Below are 16,210 nucleotides of genomic sequence, written 5' to 3' on the forward strand. Positions count from 1 at the left end.
AAATGTGGTTAAGCTGAACAAATTAAGCGATAAATCGTAGCTGCAGACACACGAGTAGGAGATGAACATCTCTTTGTATGCAGACACACACCCCAAAGTTCTGTATCTTTCATCACTTCGGAGGAAATTTGCATATTTTCTGTTTTGGAACACCTCTGGCATAGACAGCGAGAAATAGAGATCGCTTGCAGATTTCCTAGGTGTTTTGTGGCTAAGAATAGTTTTATAAACCCCCAGGGTCTGACGTGGAAGAAACCAAGAGGAAGGGTAGAACCGAGATTTTAGACAATTTCCATTCTCACTGTTTCCTCATACAGCAAATGGAAGGTTAATTTAATAATCTGCTTCTAACGCCTGTTCAGCGAGGAATCTCCCTTAATTGAAAGAAAAAGCCTCTAAACAAATGAGCAAATCATGGGATTGATCCATACTTGGTGCCAAACTGCTGAAGCTTGTGCTTGAACGGGGCTTGCCGTTAGCAGAGACCAGATCTGTTGCTGGGGATGAAATGGGACACGCATCAACACTGAGTTGAATCCAAAGGGGGATATTTCATCTCTCCTCCTTGCTTTCCGCTCGGGAGTTTACAGAGGGGTGAGTACTGTCTATGTTGCCTCACTAGAGCGGAGTTACTCGTGTTGATTGATGACATGTCGTCCTCCAGTGCACGCTGTGCTATTATTGTCCTCAAACGAATAGTCGAGCATGCAGTGATCTTGAAATAGTGTTCCCGGTTAGGTGAAGAATGTGCACTCTGTCTCGAGAAATTGTAGGGTTTGCTGAACTGTATTTATTAAATGTCTTGTTGAGTGTGAAGAGTTGTATATTGGTATTGCTGTTATTTCGTCGTTCTCGATGTTTCTCTTTGACAGTGATACTTGAATAAGCGTTAACATCTAGTCACAGAAGTTAATGATGTACCTGTAAATGTATATGTCACTGTTAGAGCTCAACGTGTACTCCTCTTTATAATTAATCATATACCGCAACTGTATTTCGTTTTGAAGAAAAGTATCGTCTCAGAAGGGAAGAGGCAACATGTTTAACAAACTGAGCTGCTAGTAACCCAAGTCTTTCTTAAAACCAAATAGTTCAGTGATATGTTTGAATCATTTACTGGCGTGCTTTCACTGAAGATATTTAAGTGTTCGCGAAATAGTGTACTGCACATGTAAAAGAATTATTCTGTTTCTCATGGTAAACAAGCCAAAATAGGATCATAAAATGCCTGTAATGTCTGTTTAGATCTCAGAACATGATTATATTCATGCGGAAAGAATTGCCTTTTCTTTGAATGAATGTTAGTGTAAGGGACACGTCTGACTCGATCCTGTCTTCTAACTCTCTGTTCAACTCTTAAGATGTCAGAAAATTCACCAAATGAATACAGCAATGAAAAGGATCGATACTTTCAGGAAACTTTAAAATCGAAAAATGCGTCAGCTAAATTAACGTTGATGCTTTCATACGCCAAGCATTAGACATGTTTATCAAATATGAACGGTGTTGTTACCGTTATTCACGAAATAACGGTAGTTATGAGGAATTGAGTGGTTCAATGAGCTTCCAGTAATATTACTGCAGTAACTGTTCCATCATCTGCATATGGTAACATCTGGAATACGCTTATATCAAAGGAATTAAAGTCAGTTGTCGTTTTAAAGCAATTATGCAATGGTTAAGATTCAAAGAGGCAAGACTTCGACCAACTGAAAAGATGACGATAAAGAAAGGTGACGTTCATATTATTTGAAATAAACATCCATCCAATCTCAAACGTACCGAAGTTCGTTACAATCATATTGTTAGATCCATTTCTTCTAAATCCTCAGTTAATTTTAGTCTGAAACATGTTTGCGTAAAACACATCTAATCAAGAGGCTGTGGGAAATGTCATGTGTTGAATTAAAACGAATTATGCATTTCTTAATAGAAACAATGCACATTGAACTGACGCCTTTGCTGTGATTAACTCAGCATAATACATGTAATTCCTTACGCAAGTGTCAACGTTTGACTTGAGATTTATGCAAGACCTTAGCGTGTCTCTTCCAGACATCAAGGTATGTTTCCTCCATAGTCTAAGATAAGAACTATTAATCGTTGTGTGTGGAGGTGACATATCATTTTCTACTGTTCATTGAGAACCATATGCCCTGACGAAACCATTTTATCTTGATGGGGTCTATAAACGGTTAACAAGCAAGTAGAACAAAAAATATATGGAAATATGGAGATACATATGAGCTAGAGTCAAGTGTGTGAACCATATGCTTGTGGCTCGTATGTTTGAATCGATATGCATATAATACTTTCGGGTAAAACAACGAAAACCATTATGTGGAAATCAAATAGTCCATCGGGACATTTGAAAACACCTGGTATCATGTCTATTTGATTGTGATTTATAACCGCATGCTCATGATGTAGTCGGAATCGGAAAATCGACTCTCTTTTTAGCAGAATACTGATAGTTTTTTTATGAATACAAAATTGTTTTATCTCATTTGTTTACACTGGTGTTGAAAATATTAAGACATTGACTGTTCAATCGATGCAACACTTTGCGCTTTGACTATCAATATAAGAAACACTTTCCTATACAATGTTTCATTGCAGGAAGACACAAAATCGTACACAGTCTTGTTAGAAACTGATATAAATTGCACTACGTCGCAATAGATCACATCATATTGACGTTATAATGCAAAAATAGGAACAATTACCATTTCTGCCAGTGTTTGTGTCAATGGGTGCCAAACTGACGGTTGAACGCAGTCAGATAACTAAAACCAATCGATGCAAATTGTTTGCTGATCGCTGTCAGTAGGACTGAGTCGGGATCATTGATGATAACATGTTGGTTTAATGGTAATGCGAATCTGCTCTCTGCTGTTGTGGGCCGATTGAAATGGAAATGCAGAGTTGGGGCAAGTGGGTTGTAATTTAGTTATCAAATAGCCTTTAGTTTATGACTTCTTAATGCTTGTTTGGCATACCGTATATAGGTCACTATAAGCAGGACATGTTGGGTAACGTGTTTAAACGTTTTAGTTGGAACTAAGTCTCCGAAATCATGAACCCAATACAAAACGAAACATGCAAAATCATACAAAAACATCAAACTCAAATAATAGTAATATACGTAATTATGAGAATGGGTCACAACAATTGTTTATCTGTAAGATAGATCGATATATCTTGTTTGAGGAAAACGTTATATGATGAAAAATGTATATGCATATGGAGGTAAACATTGTGATCCATTGTCCGTTGCATATTTTATCTTTGAAAGAAAAGTTTGCTTTTTTAAACTATTATTACTTGATTATTCAACACACGTCATCTTTCGGAGGAACTGCTTCAGCGTCCATTAATCACGCTTTTGTAACCTACGTCATCTGTGGCAGGAACGTCATCTCGTTCTGAAAGCACATCAAAAGCATAACTTCGCTTCATTACCAGACAAACTTTGACACATATTGGTAGTTTCCAATACTGGAACCGAAATAGGATCACTTAATTCATCCACAGCAAATCTTCAACAATAAGATGAACTCAGTATGCAGCAAGGACTGCCTGTTAATGTTGATCCGAGAGACACTGACATTCTGACTACGTTGATAATGTAATGAAATTCAGTCTCCCGCCGACTGAACATCAAATAAAAAATGTAATAAAACAACATTGCAGTGAAATCGAAAGCTTAGCGAGATCTCACCTAATTCATTTTACATGTTTCCGTCAGAATTTTTAAGTCCTTCATTTTAAGTTGCAAATTAATTTTCTCAAAGCAGGCTTGGAACAAAGCGATAAAAACCTTTGATTGGAAACTCTAAGAATTGGAATATAGTTCATTTGAAACATGTTTATAATGTATTATTCAATGAATGGTGTGTGTTTTTAAATGAGAGGAATTTTACGTAAAGGTTTGAAACATGGATACAAGTATTTAGTTGCAGCTAATGTTGTTCTCTGTGTGAACTTGAACTCTCCTCTCTATGACCTTGACATGTTAGCTGGACACAGAGCTGTCCTGTCTGTTATCCGTTCCTGTTTTCTCATTATCCTGGTTCTGTATTCACTTTCAAAGACTCGGTGATATTCCGTTCCCCTCCGCTTTTTGATCTCTCTTTGTTATAGTGTTGACAATGACCGTGTTGACTATCCCCCACAATGACCTCTCTATAACCTTGTTCTGTTCTCTCTTTGACATTGGAGTGTTGTTTATATGACATTACGTTAGCCTCGTGTTGTTTTACTACAACATGACCAATTATAGTTTAAATGTAATTGGGGTAAATGTTAATTGTCTAAACCAGGTTTCAACTCAATTACGAGGAGTTAAGTTAAGGATTATACGACTTCCCACGATCATTGACCTCTGCATGGTTTCATCCGCGTGCTCATAACAGCCGTGGATCATGTATTTGTAGTTTAAGAGCACCCGCATAAAAATAATTAATTAGTTATAATTCTAGCAAGCACTTGTGTCATTGTCCGTGGAGGTGATTAATATGGTTTAAATGCCTCCATCTCAGAGACTACAAACATCTAAAGGACACATGTCAACAGTTGTGATCGTTAAAGCTTTAATAAATAGTATTATGGTCGACATGTGGAAGACCTTTCAAAATTTGACGCAACAGTGAATAAATATATACCTCATTCAATTCTCTGTTGAGTTGTACCCTCTTTACATGTCATTTAGAACGTCGCATCTAATGCAAAAAGAAGTTGTCTATCCATGAAAAAGTGTTCCTCTTGAGTTGTACCGTACGTTACCGTGTGTTTTCAGGAGGACCGTCGACAAGCGTTTCCATGTGTATATGACAGGAGTCACTGATTGGGTAGCATACGCTCACCTATTCGCGAACATCTCGTGTCATCACTTTTTAATAGTGATTAATTAACACTTGATCATGATATAGTCAGAATCGTACAACCGTGTGTGCTTTTATTGGATGTTTTATTTGGGATTTTGTAACTTTTATTGGAAAATCAAAAAGCCTTCATATGGCAAATGATTGAAAATGGCTATACCCCATGATTCTGGAATTTGTGCTTGAACTACCATATCTTTTCACACAAAGCGATCAAAACGCTTTGCCTGGTGTAATTATATTTCATAGCAGAGAAGCTGAAATGAAATATGACTGGGATATGCGACTTGACACATGTGATAGAGTGGCAATGCTGTGTCCAAATGCAGATTTATGTGGCCATTATGCCCATACATTCCAACCAGTGTAATCATTAAAGCAGCTCATAAAAGGAAGCTCTGCGTTGTGAACAAAATCTGTTTTAACGATAACATTGCATAATAGGAATGATATTGAATTTAATTAAACGTTCCTTTCTTGAATGCTTCAAGTGATTATGTAATCCTGTTGCGTAATACGATCGCACATCGCACGATATTGAGGGTAACACGGGTTCACTGACAGTACAGCGTGGTGATTGAGAGAACACGTATACCACAAGGAGAGAAAATGAGTCCAGGGAGAGAACACAATGTCATGGCGAGAACAACTCAAGGTCATGCAGCACAAGGTCATGGAGAGCATACATGGTTACTGGGAGAAGAGCATTAGGTCACAGAGTGAAAAACTAAATGTCATGCAATAAACAGCACAAGGCTATTAAGAGAATACATGGTTATTGGGAAAATACCAGAAAGTTATTCAGAGATGAGAGGTCGGGATCTCTGGAATTGTACCCCGTTGACGTGTATCGTTGTGTGTCTTTATCTGTGTCCAGTGGGTTCCGTTACCTGTGTCCAGAGAGTGTCTTTACCTGTGTTCAGTGTGTTTCTTTACCTGTGTCCAGTGTTTTTTACTTGTGTCCAGGGAGTTTCGAGTTTCTTTACCTGTGTCCAGTGTTTCTTTATTTGTGTCTAGGGAGTTTGAGGTCCTTTACCTGTGTCCAGTGTTTCTTTACTTGTGTCCAGGGAGTTTCGAGTTCCTTTACCTGTGTCCAGTGTTTCTTTACTTGTGTCCAGGGAGTTTCGAGTTCCTTTACCTGTGTCCAGTGTTTCTTTACTTGTGTCCAGGGAGTTTCGAGGTCCTTTACCTGTGTCCAGTGTTTCTTTACTTGTGTCCAGGGAGTTTCGAGGTCCTTTACCTGTGTCCAGTGTTTCTTTACTTGTGTCCAGGGAGTTTCGAGTTCCTTTACCTGTGTCCAGTGTTTCTTTACTTGTGTCCAGGGAGTTTTGAGTTCCTTTACCTGTGTCCAGTGTTTCTTTAACTATGTCTAGGGAGTTTCTTTACTTGTGTTAAGTGTGCATTTTTACGGTGTTCATTGTGTATATTTAACTGAGTTCAGTGTCTTTCTACACCATTTCTGGTGTCCCCCGCCGGGATGTTGCTGGAATATTGCTAAAAGCAGCATAAAACCAAACTCAGTCAGTCAGTCTTTCTACACCTCCGACATGAGTAGGACCATAGATTGCTCTCTGATTGATAGTTAACAATCATTACGACAATACACCGGCGTTATTATGTTGGTGAAATTTGAGTAACACGTGACGTAAAGCAGCTCATAAAAGGAAGCTCTGTGTTGTGAAATTTGGCGTAGCAGGTGACGTAGATTTGTGTATGATCAAAGTAACAATATCAAAATATGCAATTTGTGTCTAAGTCCAACTCTCTGTAGAAACCGATAAAACACATCTGGACTGCTGCTGACCGCTGTCGCTAGCAATGCATCATCTTTGATTACCAAGCCAAGGGTATTTGATCTCCATTCAATTATGAATTGTTCAATTATGACACCAAGGTTCTGTTTGAAATGGGCTCAAAGCAAGTTATTGTATCGAATTGCATGTGCATTATCAACCGTAATATCGACTGATATCCGTGTACATGAGGAAGTGTCATATGATCATTTAATGTACATTTCAAAGTGCATTTACTAATTTCACGTTCCTCAGGTAACAGAGTGCTTCGACGTAAAACAAATGTCATGGTACAACGATGTAATATGACAATGACATCGTGTTGCTTTAGTTGCACAAAATGCTTAGATCAGCAATATAAGCGTAAACAGAAATAGTTCACTTTTAACATATTATATTCTCATTAATCAGTTAAGAGGGGTCTTTCAGTACCAGCTGTGCATGCACCTCTGGAAGGTACAACAATCGATAAACCATTTCCGTAATGTGTTTGCTAGCATTGTTATGTGTAATTGAAAACCAGATTTGACAATTTAATATTCCTAACAGCTTCCACATTCACATGTATTTAAGCTAGCATAACAGTATGCTGCGCATGTCTCCCAAGTGTGAAGTTGCAAATGGATTATACAAATAACCCATGGAATTCTATTTAAGGTAGGTGGTGAGTTTTCAAGGAAATTATTGGAACATACATCTTATCATATATTAAGCCTACCACATGACTCTCCGGTGCGACATATCTTTTTTTCCCAAACCCTGAAATGTTTACGCATTCAGAGCAACATACTTATGTGTTTGCATCCACATTTTATTATGTTCATGCATATGTATACGTCATCTCTTGGGGCCGAAACACTTCCTTTCCTATGATAACTTCTTTGTTTTAACACGTTTCGTGCGGGACCAGTGCATGCTTGATTTTTTATGATTAAGTCAGTTATAATAAGTGTTAAACTATCGAACGGTTTGTCATAATCCTCTGATAGACCAATCGAAAACACGATGTTGTCCCTAACCTCTTTACTTTTGCGCCAGTCTGAATATCAAATTATATACCGAATTTATAACCTTTCGTTACTTTTAAGTGGAACTGCCACCGACCTGGACAACGTTACAACAATGAAATTAATATTTATAGGCTAAGAAATTGTAAATCCAATGCAAAGAAAATGCATTAAGGGACCTTGAATAGACTGTTCTAAACCTAAACCTATAAAAACAAATCGTTATCACCATCTACATGTAGTAGAGAAGTAGTGTTGTGTTATGTTTTTTTGTTGCCGCACTCAGCAATGTTTCAGCTGTATGACGATGGTTTACAATTTGATTTTTGACCAGACAATCCAGTTACTGAAATCATGCGCACGATGACAGCGGGTGTGATCACTCGATCCCGTTAATCGCCTCTTACGACAAGCATGGTTTTGATGAAGACCAATTATTCTAACCCAGATCTTCACGGTTTTGTTTTGTATTGAGTAGACGAATGCATAACCAAGTGAAACATCACTTCAGTTTGCAACCAGAGGAACTCATCAATCTGTTCACACGATTTAATACGAATCTGAACATTGTAAATCCTACTGCTCCATTCTGTTTGAAAATGATAAACAGACTGACATCCACACAGATCATGCATATCTGTCACGCCAAAATTATGTTATATACATTCAAACTATATGTGCATAAAATCCTTATTAACATACTTACCCCACTGTCAAGAGATAATATGAAAAAGTACAAAAAACATGAATAGTTAGGTGAGATGAAATCGGGTTTAACGTCGTGCTTGAGAATATTTCGCTCATATGACGACGTGCATGCGTGTGTATGTGTATGTGCGGCTGCTTGTACTAGCCCAGACTTAAGCTGGTTTTATAGTGCTAGCTCACTGAGATACCATGCCGCAGTGAAGCATGAATACCCCACTCAGACACATTATACTGACTCCGAACCGACCAGTCCTTGTTGTACCCATTAATGCCGAGCGCCAGGCAGGGACCAACAAGTACCATATTTTAACGTCTTTTGATATGACGCGGTCGGGGATCGAACTCGCGACCTTCCGCTCTCCGGGCGGACGCTCTAACCACTACACCACGGAGGCGGTCCGTGAATAGTTAACCGTAAAGAAGACAACATACAAGGACTAAGTAAGAGCATTTACGGTAGGTTTGCCGGTTCCAACAGGTCAAAAGCATATAAAATGAGTGTGAAATACAACAAATTCATTACGTCATTCTGAAATAACAGTAAATGTGTAGCACATATATCAGAAACACTATCCTTACACCCCATATAAGGAAGCAATAAGGCATCCCATTCATCGTCAATGGAAAATGCGATAGAAGCATATTAGAATGGTCATCACTGGTCAACAGTGACTCATGCATTCATAAAATTTACATTGCTATAATCCACAGAAAAATTAATTTATTTCTGAGCATAGTTAAGAATGATGTTACATTACCATGTCAGCTTGTCTCTTGTCAATGTGTCTGGAAGGGTCTGTACCATGAATTATAAAATGATACAATCAAACCGCCGCTAGTATAATTGATATCTTTGTTTATTCGCCATGCTACTTTGTCTGTTTCCTTTATTAAATGAATGAATGATGAACAGAACAATTCACCATCTCAGTGTACCTCCTACTGCTTATGGCTCCAGCCAAGCATGCATATACAACTGGTTCAGACAGCGTTACATATACACTTGACTACTGTTCGTACATTCATTATCCGACGAGACATGAAATATAGGGTAATTAGATGTGATATACTTCTCCTTGGATATATACTACAGAATTGATTACATGCATTATGATATATCTGTACATATATTCTTAATTTAGACAATAATAATGAACACAATGCAAGTTATATTGCTGTATACATATTTATGTGGACGTTAACTCCTTGGTTAGCGAATGTGTGTATGTGATCGTGTAACTTTGGAAACATATATTTTAGAACTTTCCCCAAACGAAACCAGACTCCAAAGACCACCAGGCCTGAGTTGAGCCTTTAGGAACGCATAATCAGCCATCCAGACCATATCTCCTGGCACGATACCGAAGTCCTCCCCAAAAAACATTGATCACTGGAAAAAGCAAACTTGGTAAAAACATTGAAGTCCAGGAAAACAATTCAATTGAAAGCGACTGAAACATCGACTTTGCCAAAGTGGACTTAACTGTGTCTCAGATAACAACCAGTCTGTGCGTGAGCTAACGTACAGACACATACACACAAACACGCATGCACACCAACACACGATTGTCATTTTATCACACTGTCATAGTCAGCTGTTTGTCAACACAACCAGCCGCATTGTTGTGATTTAAGTGCGATTTACTAAGTACACACCGTCCCAGAACCCGTCAATCAATGATCTTTCACGGTGATATTGTTATATTTCAGGCTTTTGCATGTGCAAGTTTTATAGTCTCCCTTGGAAATGTTCTGACGTCCATATCAGTATTAGCAGCACGTTAAAAAGAGAATGATTTAAGGTTGTGACGGGATCTGGCCTCCCATCTGGCAGATCTCTCTTTATTATACTAACTTACTTAAGGATGTTGTCACAAGAGAGCATCGTTCCCACGACTTCTTGTAAATGTGATTTTAGAATTCATTTCTTAACTACCACAAGAAAGGTCCATATATCAGGAGAGGGATATATATATATATATGTGTGTGTGTGTGTGCGTGTGTATGTGTGTGTGTGTGTGTGTATATATATATAGATAGATAGATAGATAGATAGATATATATATTCAGGAACAGTTTCTATATCTTTGTCACTAAGCCTATAATACAACTTCTCCAAGAAAGCTCCTGCTATGAAAGTGTTTTACTCAAGATACGTCAAAGGTCAAGGTCAGCATTCATACGTTTGTCACACATGGTTACGTAATTGACAGTGTCGGTTACCTCTACATGGCACATAATTGTTTAGGGTTAACAAATCGCTCCACATCATATAGCAATGGCAATGCTATTGAAGGCGAGAACACTTACATCTTACAATTATACTATCTGTGCATTGAGATTTAGAGAGACAAAACCCTATTCCCAAGATCGTGTGACAAGAGGAATGGCATCAACTTTGCCTGTATGTCGAGTAACATTACAGCAGTATCATCACTATTTGATTGTGGTTCATAGACACATGCTCAAGGTGCAGTAAGATTCATACAAGCGAATCTGCTGGGAAAGAATGTTGTCACTTATATTTATTATCATGAAATCCTATGTCATTCGTTGCCAGTTCTTGTTACAACTATCCTGAAACATGGTAGCTTTTGTATCTGAAGAGTATTGGCTAAAGTCACCGTCACTGTCAGTCACAGCAAGTAATAATCCCGATCGCATGGGAATTTTGCCTGTAGTCGTTAAGTGATTGTGATAAGTAGCGATTCTCATCCGAGTCTCTTGATATCAACTATACGAGTCGATAAATTTGTTGCGTGGATATCCTGGAGGGTACGTTTGACCCAAGCAAGCGATATGGAAGCCTCCAATGGAAGCCAGTTTCTATGTTAAATGTAGTTTTGTTATTTCCTTTGATTCCCATGTCTGTGCCAGTTTTGTACTGTTACCCATGAAGTAGTTCAAGTAATGAACCGGAACTCTATCATGGTTAGTGGTAAATTCTACGTCTTTGCTCCAGATTGTGCAAGCACTATTATTTGTTTATCTTCACTCTCAAATCGTCCTCTCTATCTTCCTCTCTCTACATTTTCCTTAGTACTAGCATCACGAACATACTAGCGGCCGGTGAAGACGGGAGAACTGTACAATGAATCAAGTGTTGCATGATTATGATACTATGCAATGCTGATTTCAATAAGCTTTAAGAAATATACAGTTTGCGACACAATGCGCTATATCAAATCTGAACCGTAAAGAATAAGTACGCTTCGTCCACGTCTAATGCGTCCTTTACAATAGCATTGATCGGAACAAAATCGAGAAATTCATGTCTTAGAGACTCCAGAGTTGATGCTTGGATATGCGTGTAAACCAAGTACAGATGACACACTGTACATCAATAGTGATTCCTAGTGCATCATAACGATAAGCCTAAAGTCACGAATATAGGGGCGGTGGGGTAGCCTAGGGGTGAGAGCGTTAGCTCGTTACGCCGAAGACCCGGGTACGAATCCCCACATGGGTACAATGTGTGAAGCCTATTTCTGGTGTCCCCCGCCGTGGTGTTGCTGGAATATTGCTAAAAGCTGCCTAAAACCAAACTCAGTCAGTCATTACATGAATAACAGCTGTCCCATTCTGTAACAAAATGACCGTCTTACTTGTTTATCAAACATAACCGGCTCATACTCTTTCCAACGTAAAGACATGTCTCAAGATTTATTATTCTTTCAGTGGTGGGTATTACCAGTTTCATAGTTCTGTTTTTTTCAAGAAACCAAACACTTTTCAAATCCTAAGAAATCTCTACTGAACACCCATTGTACATTCTAAACGTAATGTTCCAAAACGCGCGCACACACTCACACACACACACACGCACACAGAGAGAGAGAGAGGGGGAGAGAGAGAGAGAGAGAGAGAGAGAGAGAGAGAGAGAGAGAGAGAGTAACATTTGAGGTTACAATTCTCCGTGGAAGTTACAATCCTTGAAAGCATTACTTCGACACTATATCCCTGTTCTCTTATATGGCAATCAGTTTAGGCTACACATCGCGTCTCTCTAGGCTCAAACTGTTATAAATGTCACTTCGTCCATTATCCCAAAGAAACCTCACCTCAGCCGGAGATCTGAAACACTCGCACAACAAATCTGCTAAAAGGAATCATGCATTACCATAATTATCTTACTGTGTTTTCAGAAAAAAAACCATAACACATAAACTGGTTTATGACCTCATTTCTGATGTCACCCTTGGAAGATACAGTTAAAGGTCATTATATCATGATGGCCTTTACAGCATCAGTGATGAAACAGTGCCATGCCCCATCCATTGGGATCCAAGCACATTACGATGTCTCACAGCTACCGTCGCATACCTATCCAGTATCCATATTAAATCAGGAACAATATCAGGGAATATCCTCAATGATGTGAACAGAAAGCAGTCACACTTGAGAATACTTCGAAGAATCGTATGATTGTTTCAAGGTTTGAAAGTTTATTGATGAGATTTAATCAGGAACAAATGCTGTTCATGATTCAATTTTGCAATGTGATTGGCCTGCGAATCTTCTTGTCTTATAAAGTTTGCCACACGACTGAATAAATTGTGAAGTTAAAACAACATATGTGATTCCCATTAACATGGAAACATGGAACCATGACACTGACGGAATACTTCCGCATTACTGTGGAAATCCCTACGCACAGAAGCGGTTTCTATCTTTCAGACACTTTAATCTTGATATCGTTTCCCGTTTGGAAAATCAAGGCGTCTGACTGCATGTTAGTCCAATGATATCTTCGCTGTGATTTTAGTATACAAAACGAAGAAATGCACATCCAAACTGTCGGCGTATCGATGTCGGCGTATCGATACGATTCATGTCTAAATAGTAACTGTCCACAGCAATTCATAGATTTAATTCAATATCACTATGACACATTGTCATAAGAGCATAGTTAGACAAACATACGATCAAGTCACTGTTTAAAGAAATATTATCCTATTCCACAGTACCACTTATCGTTGTATGGCTTGGAGTGTGAATTCACACGTATTGAGTGAAATTGTGTGTGGAGTCTCGGAGCTATAAAATACTTAATAATATAAAATACAAAGGAAAGTCCTGCAAGAGTTCATATAAATATGAAACCTCATAGAGTGAGGTCTCAAATTCCGAAGTGTGGTCTTCACTTCATGAACTTTCGTACACCAATGAAGGCAAAGTGAAAGTCAATTCTTTATTAATTTTCTATTTCTTCAAAGAACACAGACACTAGCATATAATGTGGCAGAAACTATGTAGAACACTTGTGCCTTTTGACTCATGAAAACATATATGAGCCAAATACAACGCATTTTCTGTATACCTTAAAAAAACGACACCAAGACTTCTTGGCATTACACCACTTTCTCGTGATGTGCTACAGGATATGATTTGTGTCGTAGCTTGCAGGTTTATTTTTCTCAAACACAGAGCCAAAGGTTAGAATGATAAAGAAAAATCCAGCAATAATCGAGCTGCCAATTAAAGAACGACTCTGTGTCCACAATGCCCAGGAGAGCAATCGCAGGTCCAGCTGACATTTACAGGGGCACTGTAAAACGTAACAAATGTTATGAGTAGTGCTTGGAAGAGATAGCTGTTATTGGCAGTCTAGAACTTGGGCGTTTGTCTTCTACAATTTGTCTAGGCCTTAACATTTTGTTTCAAATAAATGTTACGAGCAATCGTCTATATTCAATTGTCCTTATCTTAAACTGTATCATGTACAGAAAGAAATCTATGGTGTATGAGACAAGCAAATATGTGTGTCATTAGTATCATTAGAATAGTGGTGGGACAAGGGTGTTCTTTAGGTGAATATTCATTTATAATAAGTATCATTTGTTCGCGTCTAACATAACGGTATGTTACAATGAGTTACTTAAGAAGTATGTTAATATCTGCTACCGTAAATTCAGCGTTCTTCTTACCGCGTGTGTTCATGTGCAAGAACAAAAAAACATAAACCACAAGAGACGTAATATTTACTTATTATTGCATCCATTCATCATCGCCACATCTCTGCTGCATTATCCCTACCGTGGGTGTCACAATAGAATTCTAGATATACATATAGATAAACAAGATATACATAATTATGTTTCTATTGCATGTATGGTCATACTATAATGGAAAACGATCTCCTCTCCTGATCATAGGTCTATTTCACGTCTATACAAAACCTCCCACTAAGCCTTTAACTTAATTTGATTTAAGTAAATACGCTTGTTCTTGAGGGAAAGAACCCATGGACTCATTGTTAATAATTGATAGAGATCCTATAACGAGGGAATATACAGCAAGCGATTGGTCTGTGTATGTTTAGTCAAAAGGAACATTACGCCCTTTACATTAAGTAACCTCAAGAGTAGGTAGTTACGCCTAATGTTTTTCCATGGTATGTGATTACTCGTTGTTCATCAGGAAGCATGTATTTTGATCGTTGTACCGCCATATCCTCATGAAGCCTTCCGAAACCTACATGCATAGCAAAATATGAGACGCATGCCCTACTCTGTTCTTTTTAGCTAACAGATGTAGCAATTGATGAGTTAAGTTGCATCACTTTTTACCCTGTGAGTAGGCCAGTGTTTGTAAATACAGTTGCTAACGTCGATATTTAACCTTACGCTCACGTTGTCCAGCACTGACTTAGAGTATTGCTTACATTTATATACTGCTGTAAAATACATCCATGGTTATAATGGTAGCCGTCAGCATTATCGATGTACACACTGGTACTCTATTATTGTTCGCAACGATTTGTGACGTATCAATACGGAACAGCGAACATCACAGTCTCCGTTACAATCAGCATGGCGACAATACGTAGATGGTCCTTTCCGAAGAGTATTCCTAGCTGCACTTACTGATCTGTGAGTGTGTGCGTGTGTGCATATGTGTGTGTGCGTGCGTGCGTGCGTGCGTGTGTGTGTACCACTTATTCACCAAGATTCACATAGCCTTGATGTGTAAACTACACTTGTTTAACACCCTATCATGTATTCCAGAATGAAAAGAATATTTTCCAATGAATGTGATCACCGAGGAGAAGCAAATTAAATGAAATCTTCGTTTCATAACTGAACTTTATTACATTCCTGATTCAAGTTCATGAAATAAAGACAGAGTTATTGCCTTGAAAATTGATGTTATGACACTGTATGTGAAAAGGTCCAAAGTCCCGCTATGTATTATGAGCATAATGTATTGATTGTAACGCTACATCCCAAGGCACGATAATACTGCAAGTTAAGTGATATGTGGCGGGCCGACTTGACTTGGCAATCTGTAGTCTAACCAAAAGACAAATGAATAGAGGACACAACTAATACAATAATTCTTGGGTCAGACAGAGAATGTAATGCAGACCCGCATATTTAACAAGTCAATTGGATTCAACACCACTTTGCTGTCTTACAACGAGAAATCTGAAACAAATCCGGGTTGAATGATAAAGAAACAACGTCAATCTGAAGGCTGTGCAAACTCTTCTGAACAGGTTTTGATATTGTGAAACTGAAGTCAGGACTGAGGATGAAAGGAAAGCAAACTTAAGAAGAATCTCAAAGCTTAACCTAAAAAATACATAAAAGAAAACGATCAAACAGCTGAGGCGAAATGATGCCAATTTGAAGACGAAGTCACAAAACGGTAATGCAAGGCTATGATATAGGCATTACCATCTGTTGGGTTAGTGCAGATTACTGAATACTTCCACACTAGCTATAACCTGGGGATTCGTTCACACAATCCATGTTGACGATCCATTGATATTAGCAATGAATTCCACTCCAGGTAATAGAGAGTGTTACACAGGGTG

General features: G+C 38.3%; 1 protein-coding gene across 1 annotated transcript in view; it reads left to right on the forward strand.

Moving 5' to 3' along the window:
* Positions 1 to 226: 226 nt before the first annotated feature.
* LOC124291696 (voltage-dependent calcium channel gamma-5 subunit-like) overlaps positions 227 to 16,210 on the forward strand; it is a 57,922-nt gene continuing 41,938 nt past the window's right edge. The window contains exon 1 of the mRNA XM_046728749.1: positions 227 to 594. The gene's annotated coding sequence lies outside the window, so the exon portion shown is untranslated. The remainder of the gene's footprint in view (positions 595 to 16,210) is intronic.

The sequence above is a fragment of the Haliotis rubra genome, unplaced genomic scaffold, assembly GCF_003918875.1.
Source record: "Haliotis rubra isolate DU_JTF1 unplaced genomic scaffold, ASM391887v1 Scf5, whole genome shotgun sequence".
NCBI classification, from domain to species: domain Eukaryota; kingdom Metazoa; phylum Mollusca; class Gastropoda; order Lepetellida; family Haliotidae; genus Haliotis; species Haliotis rubra.